General features: G+C 49.0%; 1 pseudogene; it reads left to right on the top strand.

Moving 5' to 3' along the window:
* The first annotated feature begins 1215 nt into the window (after positions 1-1215).
* Positions 1216-16188, top strand: LOC144341298 (coiled-coil domain-containing protein 86-like; annotated as a pseudogene).
* Positions 16189-18054: the final 1866 nt, after the last annotated feature.

The raw sequence follows: 18054 nt of genomic DNA, 5'->3' as shown, positions 1-18054 counted from the left end.
CTCCGTTTTCCTCGCGTGTCCTTGAGCAGCAAGAGACGACGCGATCCAGGAGCCTCCAAGAGCAGGTTCTAGCGGAGGCTGGTCCCCGCCGGGTCCCTCCCGCCCCGACGGCTCCGGCTCTGGGAATGCACCGGCCTGGGAGCGCCCGGGAAAGACCTCGCGTTCGCCCCGCGGACCCAGGCGAGCCCCGCCGCCTTTCTCCCCGGTCCGGGGAAAGGAGCCAGAGAGGCGCGGGCGCCGGCGCAGCGGAGCGGGGTCAGGCCGCCCAGGGAGGGCGAGGGCAGTGGCCGCGGTGGCCCGGCCCGCCGCCCGCTCCCCACCCGCAGCCACGTCCCGCAGACGTGGGCTCCACAGCAGCCCGCCCGGCGCCCTGACTGCGCCCACTGGAAGCCCCGAAGGAGCGGCTCCTGGAGCGCGTCCTGCGCTGGAGTCCTGGAGGATGTCACAGATCTGGAGGGGCGGTGGGGTCCTGGAGGATGCCAGGATCTGGAGGGGCGGTGGGGTCCTGGAGGATGCCAGGATCTGGAGGGGCGGTGGGGTCCTGGAGGATGTCACAGATCTGGAGGGGGCGGTGGGGTCCTGGAGGATGCCACAGATCTGGAGGGGCGGTGGGGTCCTGGAGGATGTCACAGATCTGGAGGGGCGGTGGGGTCCTGGAGGATGCCAGGATCTGGAGGGGGCGGTGGGGTCCTGGAGGATGTCACAGATCTGGAGGGGGCGGTGGGGTCCTGGAGGATGCCACAGATCTGGAGGGGCGGTGGGGTCCTGGAGGATGCCACAGATCTGGAGGGGGCGGTGGGGTCCTGGAGGATGTCACAGATCTGGAGGGGGCGGTGGGGTCCTGGAGGATGTCACAGATCTGGAGGGGGCGGTGGGGTCCTGGAGGATGTCACAGATCTGGAGGGGGCGGTGGGGTCCTGGAGGATGTCACAGATCTGGAGGGGGCGGTGGGGTCCTGGAGGATGTCACAGATCTGGAGGGGGCGGTGGGGTCCTGGCGGATGCCACAGATCTGGAGGGGGTGGTGGGGTCCTGTCCCAGACTCATCTTGAACGCTGCGAGGACAATGACCCCCCAGCCCGCCTCAGGCAGGAGGCGCAGTGGTCCCCTCTGCAAGCTGCAGATTCCCCGCCCTGGCTCCAAGTGACCATGGGTGAAACCGAGCTGGAAGCGACAAAAACGCTTTAAAAACCTGAGTTCCCACCTCAGGGTACTGATGCCTTTTACCGATTGTAAAGCCGGTGTGGAACTTTGCAGCCTTGGCCCAGAAATGCAGCTGAGTGTCCTAGAGCAGGTGCAACCAGAGGACGTTGGCAGGGGAGCAGTGCCTCCTTGTGGTCAGTGCATGCTGGCCTCGGTGACAGGAGAACCTTAAGGCTGGTGACATTCAGTCCCCAAGCAGGCAAATCACAGAGGTGGCTGGGGGTGTGCAGGGCTAATGGGCAAACTAGAGCAATGGAATAATGTCTTTCCTCTCAGACAGGGAAACATTTTAAAAATAGGTAACACTAGGCCGGGCACAGTGGCTCACGCCTGTAATCTCAGCACTGTGGGAGGTTGAGGCAGGTGGATCACGAGGTCAGGAGATCGAGACCATCCTGGCTAACACAGTGAAACCCCGTCTCTACTAAAAATACAAAAAATTAGCCGGGGGTAGTGGCGGGCACCTGTAGTCCCAGCTACTCCGGAGACTGAGGCAGGAGAATGGTGTAAACCTGGGAGGCGGAGCTTGCAGTGAGCAAAGATAGCGCCACTGCACTCCAGCCTGGGCGACAGAGCGAGACTCCTTCTCAAAAAAATAAAAAATAAAATAAAATAAAAACACTCAATGCTGGTGGGGGCACATGGAAACTGGCACTGCCATAAACTGCCAGAGGAGGAAGGAAAGTGGGTGGTGAGAGGTTTCTTGGTTTGTTTTGTTTCGTTTGGGGGGGGTTGTTTTGTTTTTCGGGGATGTTTTTTTTTTTGGCAAAGGCAGGGTCTCACTATGTTACTTAGGTTGGTCTTGAACTCCTATCCTCAAGCAATCCACGTGCCTTGAGTTCCCAAAGTGCTGGGTTACAAGCGTGAGCCACCAGGTCCCTGAGAGCCTTTTGGAACTAGGAATCAGAAGTCTTTCTCTGGGGTTGGGGGAGGGGAGGGGGACAGTGTACGTGTGCAGGGGTTTGAAAACTTTGTGGCTTGGCCATGGATCTCATGGCCCGAGAGCCTCACCTCAGTTTCATGGGCGAGATTGGCCTTTGTGGAGTTCGAGTCCAACCCAGAAGAAACAAGGAAGCCTGGGTCTCCTCCAAGTGTGCAGGAGGCTGGCCTGGGGTCCCCCCAAAGGCAGCCAGAGACAAGCCCAGGATCACTCAGTCTGCAGCAGGGTGCAAATGTTTGGGGTCACCCCCAAAGGCAGCCAGAGCCAAGCCCAGGATCACTCAGTCTGCAGCAGGGTGCAAAGGTTTGGGGTCACCCCCAAAGGCAGCCAGAGCCAAGCCCAGGGTCCCCCCAGCATCAGCAAGATCTACACCTGGAGTCACCTCAAAGGCAGCGGAGTCTAGTCCTGAACCCCTACAATGTCAGCCGAAGCCAAGTGAGGAGGCACCACAGTGTTCTCAGGACCAGGGAGAACTAGCCTCGGAGTGGGCCCAGAGTCCAGAGGAGCTGCCCCGGGGGGTGCGGGTGGCATCAGCAGCTATACCCGGGCCCAGGATCACCAGGGCCTTACCCCAGTCAGCACGTGCCGAGTTCAGAGCCCTCACGGCCAGTACAGGAGCTGACACCCAAGGCACCTGGCTCCCTGCCGGGGTCAGCACGAGCCAAGCAAGCTGCCTCTGGCTGGGGAGAGGTGACGGGCGCCCATGAGGCAAAGAAACGAAAACATTCTTCAGCTCAGGCTCCAGTATCCAAGAAGTTGAAGGAGGAGGAGGAGGAGTTTCCTGTAATCCAGAAGGGGAGGCCCAAATTGGGTTGGGCATGGAAGGACCAAAATCTGACTTTTATAACATTTCCATTTGCCCAAAAAGAAAACTCAATGCCCGTTCACGCAGTCACTCTCCACTCTCCCCCACAGGCCCTGGTGACAACAAATGTACTGTCTGTCTCTATAAATTTATCTTTTCTGGACATTTCTTACAAGTGGACTCTTACAGGCTGGGCGTGTGGCTCACACCTGTAATCCCAGCACTTTGAGAGGCCTAAGCGGGATGATTGTTTGAGACCGGGAGTTTGAGACCAACCTGGACATCATCGCAAGAACCCTGTCTATGGAAAAACATAAAATAAACAAATTAGTCGAGCATGCCGGTGCACACCTGTAGTCCCAGCTTCCAGGGAGACTGAAGTGGGAGAAAGTTGAGCCGGGGATGTCAAGGCTGCAGTGAGGCATGATTGTGTCCCTACACTCCAGACTGGGCGACAGAGCAAGACTCTGTCTCTAAAAACAAACAAAAAGCATGGTACATTCCTTAGAGGGAAGCCAGTAGATTTCACAGGAGCAAGAACCTCTTTCTCATGCACCTCTCTCTCCTGAGTGCCAGCCAGGCAGGAGCAAAATAAATAACTGTGGAATTAATAAGTAAATAAGTCCACACATGGAGCCCTCCACACAGAGGCTCTCGCAGGCAGCATCCATCCAGCACAGCCGTCATGACTGGAGCTGTCACCTCCTCCGAGGAGAAGTTCTCTTCTCTGGGTACAAGCATCCTGTCACAGGTGGAAGAGAAGCCTGGCCCTCTAGCTTTTCCTGTAACGAAACTCTCGTTTCTCCTGGTGTGCTCTTATTCTCTATCCGCATAAATTATGTGAATTTAAAATTGCATGCCACAAACCACTCATAAGGCCTCACTCTGTGCACAATTTTTGAAGATAATATCTCTCACTTCAAATTTTTTTTTAAATTGCTTGGAGGAGTGATCTTGAAGATGACAGGTCTCAGGCGTGTGGACACATGACACAATTTGGTCACACGGTGGCGCCATGGAGGCAGTCCGCAAATTGTTGCCACAGTTGCTTCCTCAGTGTCTTGCACCCTGGCAGCTGTGTCCCAGCAGCTCACGTCTGCAAGTGCTTTCCGTGAGCACACTGCTTTTCGGCGCTTATCACAGTGAAAGATGGGCATGCGTTAAGCCGCAGCGCTGGTGCAGGCGCTGAGAAACTCACACAGGCCAATGTCTGAGAATCTGTGAGGCAGCAGACACAAGGTCGTGGAGAAAATGAAAGACGGTCTTAAAGTGGAAAGATACGACACACACACACACACACACACACACACCCCAAGTGAAAGATTAGTCTTGATCCATGTACATATTCAATTGTGTAGGATCTTCAGAAACACGTTGCTTCAAATAACATGGAACCACCTTGAACTTTTGGTGCATCGTGTCTGAATCTGTCCTGAGAGCCAGGAAGAAGGACTCAACCCCTGTTTCCCACAGAGCCCTTTAGATGTCTGAGGATGGGCTCCTATCCCTAGGGGCCGATTTCAGGAGGAAGGAAGGAAGTCACTGGCGTGCCCTGGGTTGTGGGGATGGAATGAGATTGGGCCGTGGGGTGCTGTGGGTGCCACAGACTGCCTGAGTCTTCCTCTTCCTTTATTCAGATGGGCACCCTGAGCCTGGGCTGGCAGCTGCCCTGACCACAGGGCAGACGGCTCAACTGGCAGGCCCCCAGATTCATTCCTTCTAGCCTGCCTGCCTCCCTTCCTCCCTTCCTTTCTGCTTTCTCTCCTCTTTCTCACTGGAAGGGGATTACACTGCCCCTCGAGTTCTGTCACTTGCCTTTTTCACCCAACGATAGCTCACGGCCATCTCTCCACCTCAGTACCCAAAAACCGACCACATTCACTCCATGGCCGTGGGAGTCCGCTCTGTGTAGTCTATTATGTGGCCAAAACCCCTCTTGGGGCTTTTTCCTCTCTCACATCAATGTGGAGGTTTTGACATTGACACATTACAACTCAGAGGCACAGAAGTCCTTTGTCCATCAATGAATGAAATTGCTGTCAACACCACCCCTCATTTCCACAGATAGTGTCAGCAAACAAACTTGTGCCTACAGTTTGTTCAGCTGTTTCTAGATTAGATCGCAGAGCCTCCCAGGCTAGCACGGGCTCCCGTGGGTCGATGGTGTGTGTCAAGCTTCCCCCCACCCTCACTGTCTCCCAGCCTATCCAAGTGATCTAAGTCTGGACGTTGCACAGGCTCCCCAAAGTTCACTCTCCAGCACCAGGAAGGGTTAGGGTCTCCTCTGTCTTTGACCATCCCAGTGTGGCCGGTCTGATGCTCTGCCAGGCGGAAGCTGTGGGGTGTGTGCTGTGGGGACTGGCCCAGAGACCCCTCTCCAGCTGCCCAGCCTGCCCTGAGCAGGGCTTTCTCCGGGAGGCCTCCTTGGGCCTATCACTGTGGCCATTTCCCTTGGACCTCAAATGTCTGCTCTCCATGGGCCAGGTGCTCCAGCCCTGTGCTGGGTGTCGGGTTCTGTGCAGTCCTCACGTGATAAGCCCCAAGCACACACAGCACTGCCTCTACAGACTGAGATGTCCTCTACCCACTGTCTGTTTTTTTTTTTTTTTTTTTTTTTTTTGAGATGGCGTCTCCCTCTGTCGCCCAGGCTGGAATGCAGTGGTGCAATCCCGGCTCACTGCAAGTTCTACCTCTGGGGTTCACGCCATTCTCCTGCCTCAGCCTCCCAAATAACTGGGACTACAGGCACCCACCACCACGTCCAGCTAGTTTTTTGCATTTTTAGTAGAGATGGGGTTTCACCGTGTTAGCCAGGATGGTCTCGATTGCCTGACCTCGTGATCCGCCCGCCTCGGCCTCCCAAAGTGCTGGGATTACAGGCGTGAGCCACCGTGCCCGGCCCTCCACGCACTGTCACAAGCCTTGTGTCTTCCTGGGCCAAGGCCCAAGTACTGGGAACACAGAGTCCCTTAGACGACCCATGCCTCATCTGCCTGCTCCTAGGGTCCTGGGTCATTCTCTTCTTCCTGTGTAGCTATGGCATGCACAACTTTCCCAGGGGAAATGGCTCTTATGCCATAGCTGCTTCCTTTCCTACTTCATGCCTTCATTTTATAAACTCTGTGGTCCGAGTCCTCCAAGCTTAACTTTTTCAGAGTTCAGAGCAAAAGTGTTTCTTTGTCTACCACCTAGCACTTGCAAATCAAGAGTCTTCCAGTTGTCAGGATGTTTACTCTGCTCTGCATTTTAGAACATTTAATCTGAAATTCATCGTTGAGTCATTCATGCTTTGTGATCCTCCTCCACTTTCCCATCCTCCAGCAGGCTACCCTGGGCATGCTACATATGGCAGTGGCAAAGTTGTAAGATTCTAAAAGGACAAGGTCTTCACATTGTCACTTTTGCTGAATTAAATTAACTTGGCTAAAGTAAGAGGCTGTTTCTTTTTCAAAGGGAGGAGAAATTGACTTCAATTCCTTTTTTTTTTAAACAGTCTCTCTCTCACCCAGGCTGGAGTGCAGTGGCGCGATCTCAGCTCACTGCAACCTCTGCCTACTGGGTTTAAGTAATTCTCCTGCCTCAGCCTCCCGAGTAGCTTGGATTACAGATGCCCACCACCACACCCGGCTAAGTTTGTGTTTTGTAGTGAGGACGGAGTTTCACCATGTTGGAGAGGCTGGTGGCAAACTCCTGACCTCAGATGATCCACCCACCTCAGCCTCCCAAAGTGCTGGGATTAAAGCTGTGAGCCGCCACGCCTGGCCCCTGACTTCCATCCTTAACAGGAGAAGCTACAAATGCACATTGTAAAAGTGCATGAATATAAGGAGAAGTAAGGCGTGGTGGCCGTCTTTGCTATCTACCACGTTAATAGAAGAGAAAAAATAAAACACTTGATGGATCCATAAAAATTAAGAAAGAAGGAATAAATGAACAACAGAATGATGAAACAAATAGAAAACAAATAATAATATGGCAGATGTAAACCCAAATATATCAGTAATTACATTAAATGTAAATGGACTAAAGTCGAAGATTGTTGGTCTGTTTTTTTAAGCCAAGAGACATTTTAAATATAAACGCACAGCTACAGTCAGTTATGCTATAATATGTGTTTTAAATATTAGGGCCAGGTACCTTGGCTCATTCCTATAATCCTAGCACTTAGGGAGGCCAGGGTAGGTGGATTACCTAAGGTCAGGAGTTCAAGACCAGCCTGGCCAACAGGGCGAAACCCCATCTCTACCAAAAATAGAAAAATTAGCCATGCGTGGTGGCAGGCACCTGTAATCCCAGCTACTCAGGAGGCTGAGGCAGGAGAATCACTTGAACTTGGGAGGCTGAGGTTGCAGTGAGTCAAGATCGTGCCACTGCACTCCAGCCTGGGTGAAAAGAGCAAAACTCCATCTCTAAATAAATATTGGAATTTTATTCAATGCACTGATATATTTGAGGGAACTTGAGCATAATGTGACTTTTGCATTTGTTCGTGCATGATTTCATTTGCCAAAAACACTATGTGCATGCAGAAAATTATGCCCAGTCCAGCTGATCAAGCAAAGTAGAAGTGAACACAAAGCACACACGCATACACTTCCAACTGTGTGTGTTATGAGCCACAGCCATGCATATTTGGCAGGACAAACTTCCACCCCATCCAACTTCAGATAACCTCCCTTCCATCACCTCACATTAAACCGCGAGCTACAGCCCTTCCAACAACCGCTTTAACAAGCAGCTTTGAGGTCTTACTCAGGGTGAAATGCCACATTTATTGTACTGTTTATGTATGTCTTAACTATTTCACCTGTGTAAACTGTGCTGTCAATTTTTTGGTAACAACTTTATTGAGATATAATTCACATACCATAGGCTTAATGTGGCTTTCAGTATATTCACAGAGTGGTGCAACCATCACCACAATCAATTTGGGAATGTTTCTCTCACTAGAAAGAAACCCCATACTCTTTAGGTATCACTCCTCTATGCTTCCATCCCCTCCCCCTACCCAAACCAATAAACAACCAGTAATCTACTTTCTACATATTTTCCTACTTTGGATATTTCATACAAATGAACTAGTATAATATGTGAGTTTTTTGTTTTGTTTTGTTTTGTTTTGAGACTGGCTTCTTTTTTTCCTTTTTTTGAGATGGAGTCTCGCTCTGTTGTCCAGGCTGGAGTGCAGTGGCGCAATCTCGGCTCGCTGCAAGGTTCGCCTCCTGGGTTCAAGCGATTCTCCTGCCTCAGCCTCCCAAGTAGCTGGGACTACAGGCGCCCGCCACCACGCCCAGCTAACTTTTTGTATTTTTAGTAGAGACGGGGTTTCGCCGTGTTAGGATGGTCTTGATCTCCTGACCTCGTGATCCGCCCACCTCGGCCTCCCAAAGTGCTGGGATTACAAGCATGAGCCACCGCGCCCGGCCCCTACTGGCTTATTTCAATTAGCATAATGTTTTCAAGATTCCTCATTCCTTATCATGTGAGAATATTCCACTGTGTGAATATACCACATGTTATTCATCCATTCACTAGTCAACAGACATTTGAATTGTTTCCATCTTTGGGCTATTCTGAACAATGCTGCTATAACATTTGTGCACACATTTCTGTGTGGACCTACATTTTCATTTCTCCTGGATCTATATACGCCTGCGAGGGAAATTGCTGGGTTATACGGTAACTTGATGTTTAACGTTTTGAGGAAGTGCCATAATGTTTCCAAAGTGACTGTACCACTTACCATTCCCGCCAGCAGCAGATGAGAACTGAGTTCTCCACATCTTTGCCAACAATGTTTATTTCCCATCGTTTGGCTTATGGTCATCCTAGTAGGAATAAAGTGGTGTCTCGGGGCTTACATTTGCATTTCCTTGGCGGATAACGATGCTGAGCCTCTTTTCCTGTGTTGATTTGGCCATTTGCACATCTTCTTTGGAGAAAGTATTACGATCCTTTGCCCATGTTTAATTGAGTTACTTGTGGTCTTTTTATTATTGAGTTGTAACAGTTCTGTATAGATTCTAGATAAAGTTCTTTATCAAACACTTGATTTGCAAATATTTTCTCTCATTCCATGGTTTTTTAAATGTACAATGTCCTTTGATGCACAAAAATGTCTTAATTTTGATGTCCAACTTAACCATTTTTTCTTTTCCTGCATGCCATATTTCTTTTCTTGCATATCCGAGCTAAGCTTCCATTGCCAAATGAAGATTTACTACTTGGCTTTCCTCAAAAGTTTATGTTTTCACTTTTACATTTAGGTCTTGAGTTAATTTTTGATCCATTTGGAGTTAATTTTTGTCTGTAGTGTGAAGTAAAGTTTCAACTTCATTGCTTATGGCTATCCAGTGGCACCAGCACCATTTGTTGGAGAGGCCATTTCTTCCCCTGGTGAATGGTCTTAGAAGCCTTGTTAAAAATAAAATGACCAAGAAGAGAATTCTGGGAAGATGGAGGCGCAGGAAGCCTGAGAAATCTCTCTCCTCACCTAGACAATAATATTCACAGAATCTGTCTGATGTAGCTATTTTGGAACTCTGAAGTCCATTGAAGGCAACTTCCAGGAAAAGACTCAGATGGTACATTGTGGTTAATTTTGGTTAGTGAGCTCTTAGCATCGTTGCAGCTGCCTTTTCCCCACTCCTCATCCCCACTGCAGGCAACCGTGCACATGTTCCTGGAGCAGCCTCATCCCCACTGCAGGCAACCGTGCACATGTTCCTGGAGCAGCCTCATCCCCACTGCAGGCAACCGTGCACATGTTCCTGGAGCAGCTTACAAATCGGTATCAGGAACCAGAGTAGGCATAAGAGACCCCGTCCTCCAGATATTGAGTATCTGTTCCGATCACTGATTGCTTCATTTGATCACAGAAGTACAGACAAAGAGGTAGCAACCCTTGTTACTGCACCTTCTCCCATTGATTTTGGTTTTTTGTTTTCTTTTCTTTTCTTTTTTTTTTTTTTTTTTTGAGACGGAGTCTCGCGCTGTCGCCCGGGCTGGAGTGCGGTGGCGCGATCTCGGCTCACTGCAAGCTCCGCCTCCCGGGTTCACGCCATTCTCCTGCCTCAGTCTCCCGAGTACCTGGGACCACAGGCACCCGCCACCTCGCCCGGCTAATTTTTTGTATTTTTTAGTAGAGGTGGGTTTCACCGTGTTCGCCAGGATGGTCTCGATCTCCTGACCTCATGATCTGCCTGCCTCGGCCTCCCAAAGTGCTGGGATTACAGGCGTGAGCCACCGCGCCCGGCCACCTTCTCCCATTGTTACAAGCCCCTCCTCCCTTGCTGGCTAAAGTGACTTCCAGGGGACTTAAAGGACTGGTGATGTTTTCCCCCTTAATTTCTCTCTATTTCCCCTTCTTGGAACTAGACAATAAAAAGTAGGACATTCAAAAGCAACTGCATATGCAGGGGAATTAGAAAGTTACAAGCACGCCCAGGGGAAGGTCTGGTTCCAGAAAAGACCTGAGGAGACCTTACGGTCACACCTCAAGCTGATCCTTGGCTCCAGGACAGTCTACAACAATTTCAAAACCAAAAAAGCACAACAAACACAAACACAAACGCAAACAACAGCGAACCCTGGAGAAACGGGAAAGTCTGATTTTCAGAGTCACTAAAGTATTATATTCAAATGTCCAGTTTTTTCCAAAAAACCCCACAAGAGTGTACAAAGAAACAGGAAAGGACGGCCCATTCAAAATAAAAAAAATAGGCCAACAGGAACCGTGCCTGAAAAAGACCTGGGAGAGAATCCACTACACAAAGACTCCATACCAACTGTCTGAAATATGTTCAAAGAGGTTGGGCACGGTGACTCGCGCCTGTAATCTCAGCACTTTGGGAGGCTGAGGCAGGCGGATCATGAGGTCATGAGTTCAAGACCAGCGATGGTGAAACCACGTCTCTACTAAAAATACAAAAAATTAGCTGGGCGCCTGTAATCCCAGCTACTAGGGAGGTCGAGGCAGGAGAATCACTTGAACTCGGAGGGCAGAGGTTGCAGTGAGCCGAGATCGTGCCACTGCACTCCAGCCTGGGCAACAGAGTGAGACGCCATCTCAAAAAAAAAAAAAAAATATATATATATATATATATGTGTGTGTGTGTGTGTGTATGTGTATGTGTGTGTGTATTCAAAGAACAAAAAGAATCTGTGGAGAGGCTGGGTACGGGGGCTCACACCTGTAATCCCAGCACTTTGGGAGGCTGAGGCAGGCAGATCACCTGAGGTCAGGAGTTCGAGACCAGCCTGACCAACATGGTGAAACCCCATCTCTACTAAAAATACAAAAATTAGCTGGGCGTGGTGGCACACTCGCCTGTGGTCCCAGCTACTCAGGAGGCTGAGGCAGGAGAATTGCTTGAACCTAGGAGGCGGGGGTTGCAGTGAGCCGAGATCATGTCACTGCACTCCAGCCTGGGGAACACGGTGAGACTCCGCCTCAAAAAAAAAACAAACAAACAAAAGAATCTGTGGAGAAAGGTGGAAAAAGTCAAGGAGATGCAAGATCAAAATGGAAATGTCAATAAGGAAATAGAAAACCTAAAAAGAGCCCCCCAAAATTCTGGAACTGAAATGCACAATGACTGAAAAGAAAAATTTACTAGAGACGGGTTTTCACCGTGTTGACCAGGCTGGTCTTGAACTTCTGATCTCAGGTGGTCCACCTGCCTCGATCTCCCAAAGTGCTGGGATTACAGGCATGAGCTACTGCGCCCAGCCCAATTTTTTTTTTTTTTTTTTTTTGAGACAGAGTCTCTCTGTGTCGCCCAGGCTGGAGTGCAGTGGTGTGAACTTGGCTCACTGCAACCCCCACCTCCCAGGTTCAAGAGATTCTCCTGCCTCAGTCTCCCAGGTAGCTGGGACTACAGGTATCCAACACCAAGCCCAGCAAATTTTTTTTTTTTTTTTTTTTTTTTTTTTAGTAGAGACAGAGTTTCACTATGTTGGTCAGGCTGGTTTTGAACTCCTGACCTTGCAATCCACTTGCCTCAGCCTCCCAAAGTGCTGGGATTACAGGTGTGAGCCACCGCTCCCGGTCAACACAATTATTTTTTATTCTTATTTTTATTTTTATTTTTGAGATGGAGTCTTGCTCTGTTGCCCAGGTTGGAGTACAGTGGCGTGATCTCGGCTCACTGCAAGCTCCGCCTCCCAGGTTCAAATGATTCTCCTGCCTCAGCCTCCTGAATAGCTGGGACTACAGGCACCCGCCACCACACCTGGCTAATTTTTTGTATTTTCAGTAGAGACAGGGTTTCACTGTGTTAGCCAGGATGGTCTTGATCTCCTGACCTCGTGATCTGCCCGCCTTGGTCTCCCAAAGTGCTGGGATTACAGGCTTGGGCCACTGTGCCCGGCCCCAGTAAACAAAATTTTTAAATGACAGAAGTAAGTCCCTCTTTATCAGTAATTAAATGTAAAAGATTTTTTTGAGACGGAGTCTCGCTCTGTTGCCCGGGCTGGAGTGCAGTGGCCGGATCTCAGCTCACTGCAAGCTCCGCCTCCCGGGTTCATGCCATTCTCCTGCCTCAGCCTCCCAAGTAGCTGGGACTACAGGCGCCTGCCACCACACCCGGCTAGTTTTTTGTAGTTTTTAGTAGAGACGGGGTTTCACCGTGTTCGCCAGGATGGTCTCGATCTCCTGACCTTGTGATCCGCCCGTCTCGGCCTCCCAAAGTGCTGGGATTACAGGCTTGAGCCACCGCGCCCGGCCAAATGTAAAAGATTAAACGCTGCAATCGAAAGAGACTGAAAGAAAGGGTAAAAACATGATCCAATTATACACTGTCTACAAGACACTCACTTTAGATCCAAAGATACCAATAATTTGAAAGTGAAAAGATGGAACAGGATATTCCACAGAAATGGTAACCGAAAGTTTGCTGGTTGGCTATACTGATATCAAACAAAATAAACTTTGAGTCAAACATTGTTACAAGAGACAAAGAAGTACATTAGATGTTGATTAAAATAATAATATTAATAATAATAATAAATGTGGCTGGGCATGGTGGCTCGTGCCTGCAATTTCAACAATTTGGGAGGCCGAGGCAGGCGAATCACTTGAGCCCAGGAGTTCAACACCAGCTTGGGCAACATGGCGAAACCCTGTCTCTAAGAAAAATACAAAAAAAAATCAGCTGGATATGCTGGTGCACACCTTCAGTCCCAGCCAGTCGGGGGTGCTGAGGAGGAAGGATCACTTGTGCCTGGGAGGTCAAGGCTGCAGTGAGCCATGAGTGCACCACTGCTCTCCAGTCTGGGTGACAGAATCAGACCCTGTCTCAAAAAAAAAAAAAAAAAAAAAAGAGTAAGTACATCAAGAATATACAACATTTACAAATATATACACCCAGTAACTGAGTCCCAGAATATATGAAGAAGCAAACGTCGGCAGAACTGAAGGGAGAAGTGGACAGTTTACAATAATACTTGCAGAATTCAATACCCTACTCACATTAATAAATAGATCAACCAGACAGAAGATAAATAAGGAAATAGAGAACTTTAAAACACAGCAAACCAAGTAGATCTAACAGGCATATACAGAGCAATCCACCCGATTACAACAGAATATACATTCTTCTCAGGGGCACATGGCACATTCTCCAGGATACAACATATGTTAGGATACAAAGTAAGCCTCAAAAGATTTTAAAAGGTACATATCATACAAAATATCTTCTCCAACCAGAACAGGATGTAGTTAGAAATCAATAACAGAAGGAAAACTGGAAAATTCACAGATTTATGGAAATTACACACTTTTAAACAATGAATGGATCAAAGAAGAAATCGCAAGGGAAGTTAGGAAACAGACACAAAGGGAAAAAAACACAACACACCAAAACTTACGGATGGAGCCAAAGCCGTGCTAAGAGGGAAAGTTTATAGCAATAAACATTTAGATCCTTTTAATCTCAAATCAACAACAATGTGATCATTTAAATAAGTGGGAAAAGGACAAACTAAATTCAAAGCTAGCAGAAGGAAAAGATTAAAGCTGAGATAAATAAAATAGAGAATAGAAAAATCACAGAGAAAAATCAACAAAACCAAAAATTAGTTCTTCAAAATTATCAACAAAATCACAAACTTTAGCCGGATGGGCTAAGGAAAAACGGGAGAAGAATTACATTACTAAAATCAGAAATGAAAGTGAGGCCATCAGTACCAATTTTACAGAATAAAAAGGATTATGCAAGAGCAACATAAGTAATTGTACAGCAACAAATTGGATAACACAGATGAAATGGACAAATTCCTAGAAACACAGAATCAACCAAGACTAAACCACGAAGAAATAGAAAATCTGAACAGACCTATAGTAAGAAAATTGAATCAGTAATCGAAAATCTTCTAACAAAGAAAAGTTCTAGACCTGATGGCTTTGCCAGTGAATACTACCAAACATTTAAAGAAGAATTAATACCAATCCTATTCTAACTTTCCCAGGAAATTGTAGAAGAAACACTTCCTAACACATTCTACGAGGCCCGCATGACCCACACCAAAGCCAAAGACACTTCAGGAAAACTACAAACCAATATCCCTTACAAACCTTGTTTTGTAAGGATGCAAAAATCCTCAACAAGCCAAGCACTGCGGCTCCCACCTATAATCTCAGCACTTTGGGAGGCCGGGGGCGGGGGGGCGGTGGATCAATTGAGGTCAGGGGTTCGAGACCCACCTGGCCAACATGGTGAAACCCCTCTCTACTAAAAATACAAAAATTAGCTGGGCGTGGTGGCACACACCTGTAGTCCCAGCTACTTTGGAGGCTGAGGCAAGGGAATTGCTTGAACCCGGGAGGAGGAAGTTGCAGTGAGCTGGGATCGCACCACTGTCCTCCAGCCTGAGGGACAGAGCAAGACTCTGCCTTAAAAAAAAAAAAAACTCAAGAAAATACTGGCAAACTTAATTCAGCAGCATATTAAAGAGACTATACATCATGACCATGTAAGATTTATTGCTGGATTTGTAACCATAGTTCAACATGACCAGGCACCGTGGTTCATGCCTGCAATCCCAGCACTTTGGGAGGACAACACAGGAGGATGGCTGGAGCCCGGGAGTTCAAGACCATCCTGGGCAACATAGCAAGACCCTGTCTCTACAAGATAAACCTTTAAAAACAGGACACACTTTGGCTATGTGGACTCTTTTTTTGGTTCCATATTAATTTTAGGGTTGTTTTTTCTATTTATGTGAGGAATGATGGTGGTATTTGGATGGGAGTTGTATTGAATTTGTGGATTGCTTTTGGCAGTATGGTCATTTTCACAATATTGATTCTACCCATCCATGAGCATGGCATGTGTTTCCATTTGTGTCGTCTATGATTTCTTTCAGCAGTGTTTTGCAGTTTTCCTTGTGTAGAGATCTTTCACCTCCTTGCTTAGGTGTATTCCTAAGTGTTTTATTTTATTTTATTTTATTTATTTTATTGTTGAAGCTATTGTAAAAGGGGTTGAGTTCTTGCTTTGTCAGGTTGGTTGATGTTCATGTACAGCAGAGCTGCTAATTTTGTTTGGGGGAGGGCGCGGGGTGGCGGTGGGGGGAGCGGGGCGCGGGGGGCGGCGGCGGGGGAGGGGGGCGGCGGCGGGGGAGCAGGGTGGGGACTGGGGGGTGGGGGAGCAGGGTGGGGGGCGGCGGCGGGGGAGCAGGGTGGGGACTGGGGGGTGGGGGAGCAGGGTGGGGGGCGGCGGTTGGGGAGCGGGGTGGGGGGCGTTGGTGGGGGAGCGGGGTGAGCGAAGACTCTGATAGAGGGAAATTAGGGGCTTCCTGCGGGCAGAGCAGGCTCCTTAGTATAAGAAGGTGGGAAGGAGGGAGGTCGGTGCAGGTTCTTTTCCACCCCACGCCCTCCACTTCCCAAGCTGCAAGGCGGTGCCCTTGGTTCCTTCTCGCCCTTGCACCACCGTCCAGCAAGAAGGCGACAGAAACCAGGTGCAGGAAGGAGGGGCGGGCAGTCATGGGAAAAACCACAACAGGTGAGCTCCGCCCGGCTCCGGCGCACGTACGAGGCCACCCTACGGCGGAGCGGCCGCGGCGCAGGGAAGGAGCCGCGCGGGTGCCCGGACCGGCCGCTGAGCCTCGCGGCGCCTCCACCTCAGGCCTTAGCACCTGCGGCCGCTCCGCGGTTCCCGGGCTGGGCCGCTGTGGCCGCTGTGGCTGCTGTTCCGCGGGCGCAGCACGCGCCTCTCCACGTGGCCTGGAGTTATTTTTAACGGGTATAGAGCTTCAATTTTGCAAGATGGAAAGAGCTCTGAAGATATGGATGGGGGTGACGTTAGCACAACAATGTGATCCTACTTAATGCCACTGAGTTGTATACTTAAAAACGGTTAAGACGGTACATTCCGTGAGTATTTTAAATTTTTAAAATAAGAAATAGGAACTTAAACAAATTAAGAAGCAAAAAACAACCCCATTTAAAAGTGGGCAAAGGACAGGAAAAGACACTTTTCAAAAGAAGACATACAGCTAACAAGCATATGAAAAAAATCCTGGGCATCACTAATCACTCCAGCCTGGGGGACAGAACAAGATCCTGTCACTAAAAAACAACAGAGGTCAAATGTCAGATCTATTTAAGAATAACTAAGGCCGGGCGCGGTGGCTCAAGCCTGTAATCCCAGCACTTTGGGAGGCCGAGACGGGCGAATCACGAGGTCAGGAGATCGAGACCATCCTGGCTAACACGGTGAAACCCCGTCTCTACTAAAAAATACAAAAACTAGCCGGGCGAGGTGGCGGGCGCCTGCAGTCCCAGCTACTCGGGAGGCTGAGGCAGGAGAATGGCGTAAACCCGGGAGGCGGAGCTTGCAGTGAGCTGAGATCCGGCCACTGCACTCCAGCCTGGACGTCAGAGCCAGACTCCGTCTCAAAAAAAAAAAAAAAAAAAAAAAAAAAAAAAAAAAAAAAAAAAAAAAAAGAATAACTAAGGCCGGGCACGGTGGCTCACACCTGTAATCTCAGCACTTTGGGAGGCCGAGGCTGGCAGATCACGAGGTCAGGAGTTCAAGACCAGCCCGGCCAACATAGTGAAACCCCGTCTCTACTAAAAATACAAAATTTAGCCGGGTGTGATGGCAGAGCCTGTAATCCCAGCTACTCAGGAGGTTGAGGCAGGAGAATCGCTTGAACCCGGGAGGCGGAGGTTGTGGTGAGCCAAGATCCCGCCACTCCGTCTAAAAATAAATAAATGAATAGGCCGGGCGAGGCGGCTCATGCATGTAATCCCAGCACTTTGGAAAGCCGAGGCAGGCGGATTACAAGGTCAGGAGTTTGAGACCAGCCTGACCAACATGGTGAAACCCCGTCTCTACTAAAAATGCAAAAATTAGCCGGGCGTGGTGGTGCGTACCTGTAGTCCCAGCTACTCAGGAGGCTGAGGCAGGAGAATCGCTTGAACCCAGGAGGTGGAGGTTGCAGTGAGCCGAGATAGCGACACTGCACTCCAGGCTAGGCGACAGACTCAGACTCCATCAAGGTCAGGAGATCGAGACCATCCTGGCTAACACAGTGAAACCCGTCTCTACTAAGAAAAATACAAAAAATTAGCCAGGCGTGGTGGCGGGTGCCCGTAGCCTCAGCTATGCGGGAGGCTGAGGCAGGAGAATGGTGTGAACCCGGGAGGCGAAGCTTGCAGTGAGACAAGATCACGCCACTGCACTCCAGCCTGGGCGACAGCGCGAGACTCTGTCTCAAAATAAAATAAAATAAAATAAAATAAAGGTACAATAGTTGCCAAAGGATACATTGCATAAAAAGACATTAAGTGCAGCATCAAAACCATAAAACCTGGGAGGAGGAAGAGTAAAAATGGAGAGTTTCTGTATGAGATTAAAATTAAGCTATTACCATCTTAAATTAACTTGTTATACATATAAGATGTTTTACGTAAGCCTCAGGGTCATCACAGAGTAATCACAAAGCAAAAGCCTAATAACAGGCACCCAAAAAATAAAAAGGAAAGAACCAAACCGTACCATAGTAGAAAGCTGTCAAACCACAGAGGAGGAAAACAGAAGATCTACACAACTAGAAAACCATTTAACAAAATGGCAGGAGTAAGTACAGGCCTATCAATA

Source organism: Macaca mulatta, chromosome 6 (assembly GCF_049350105.2).
Source record: "Macaca mulatta isolate MMU2019108-1 chromosome 6, T2T-MMU8v2.0, whole genome shotgun sequence".
In the NCBI taxonomy this organism is placed as follows: Eukaryota; Metazoa; Chordata; class Mammalia; order Primates; family Cercopithecidae; genus Macaca; species Macaca mulatta.
Note: the sequence above shows the minus strand (reverse complement) of the source record. Positions and strands in the feature narration are given on the sequence as shown.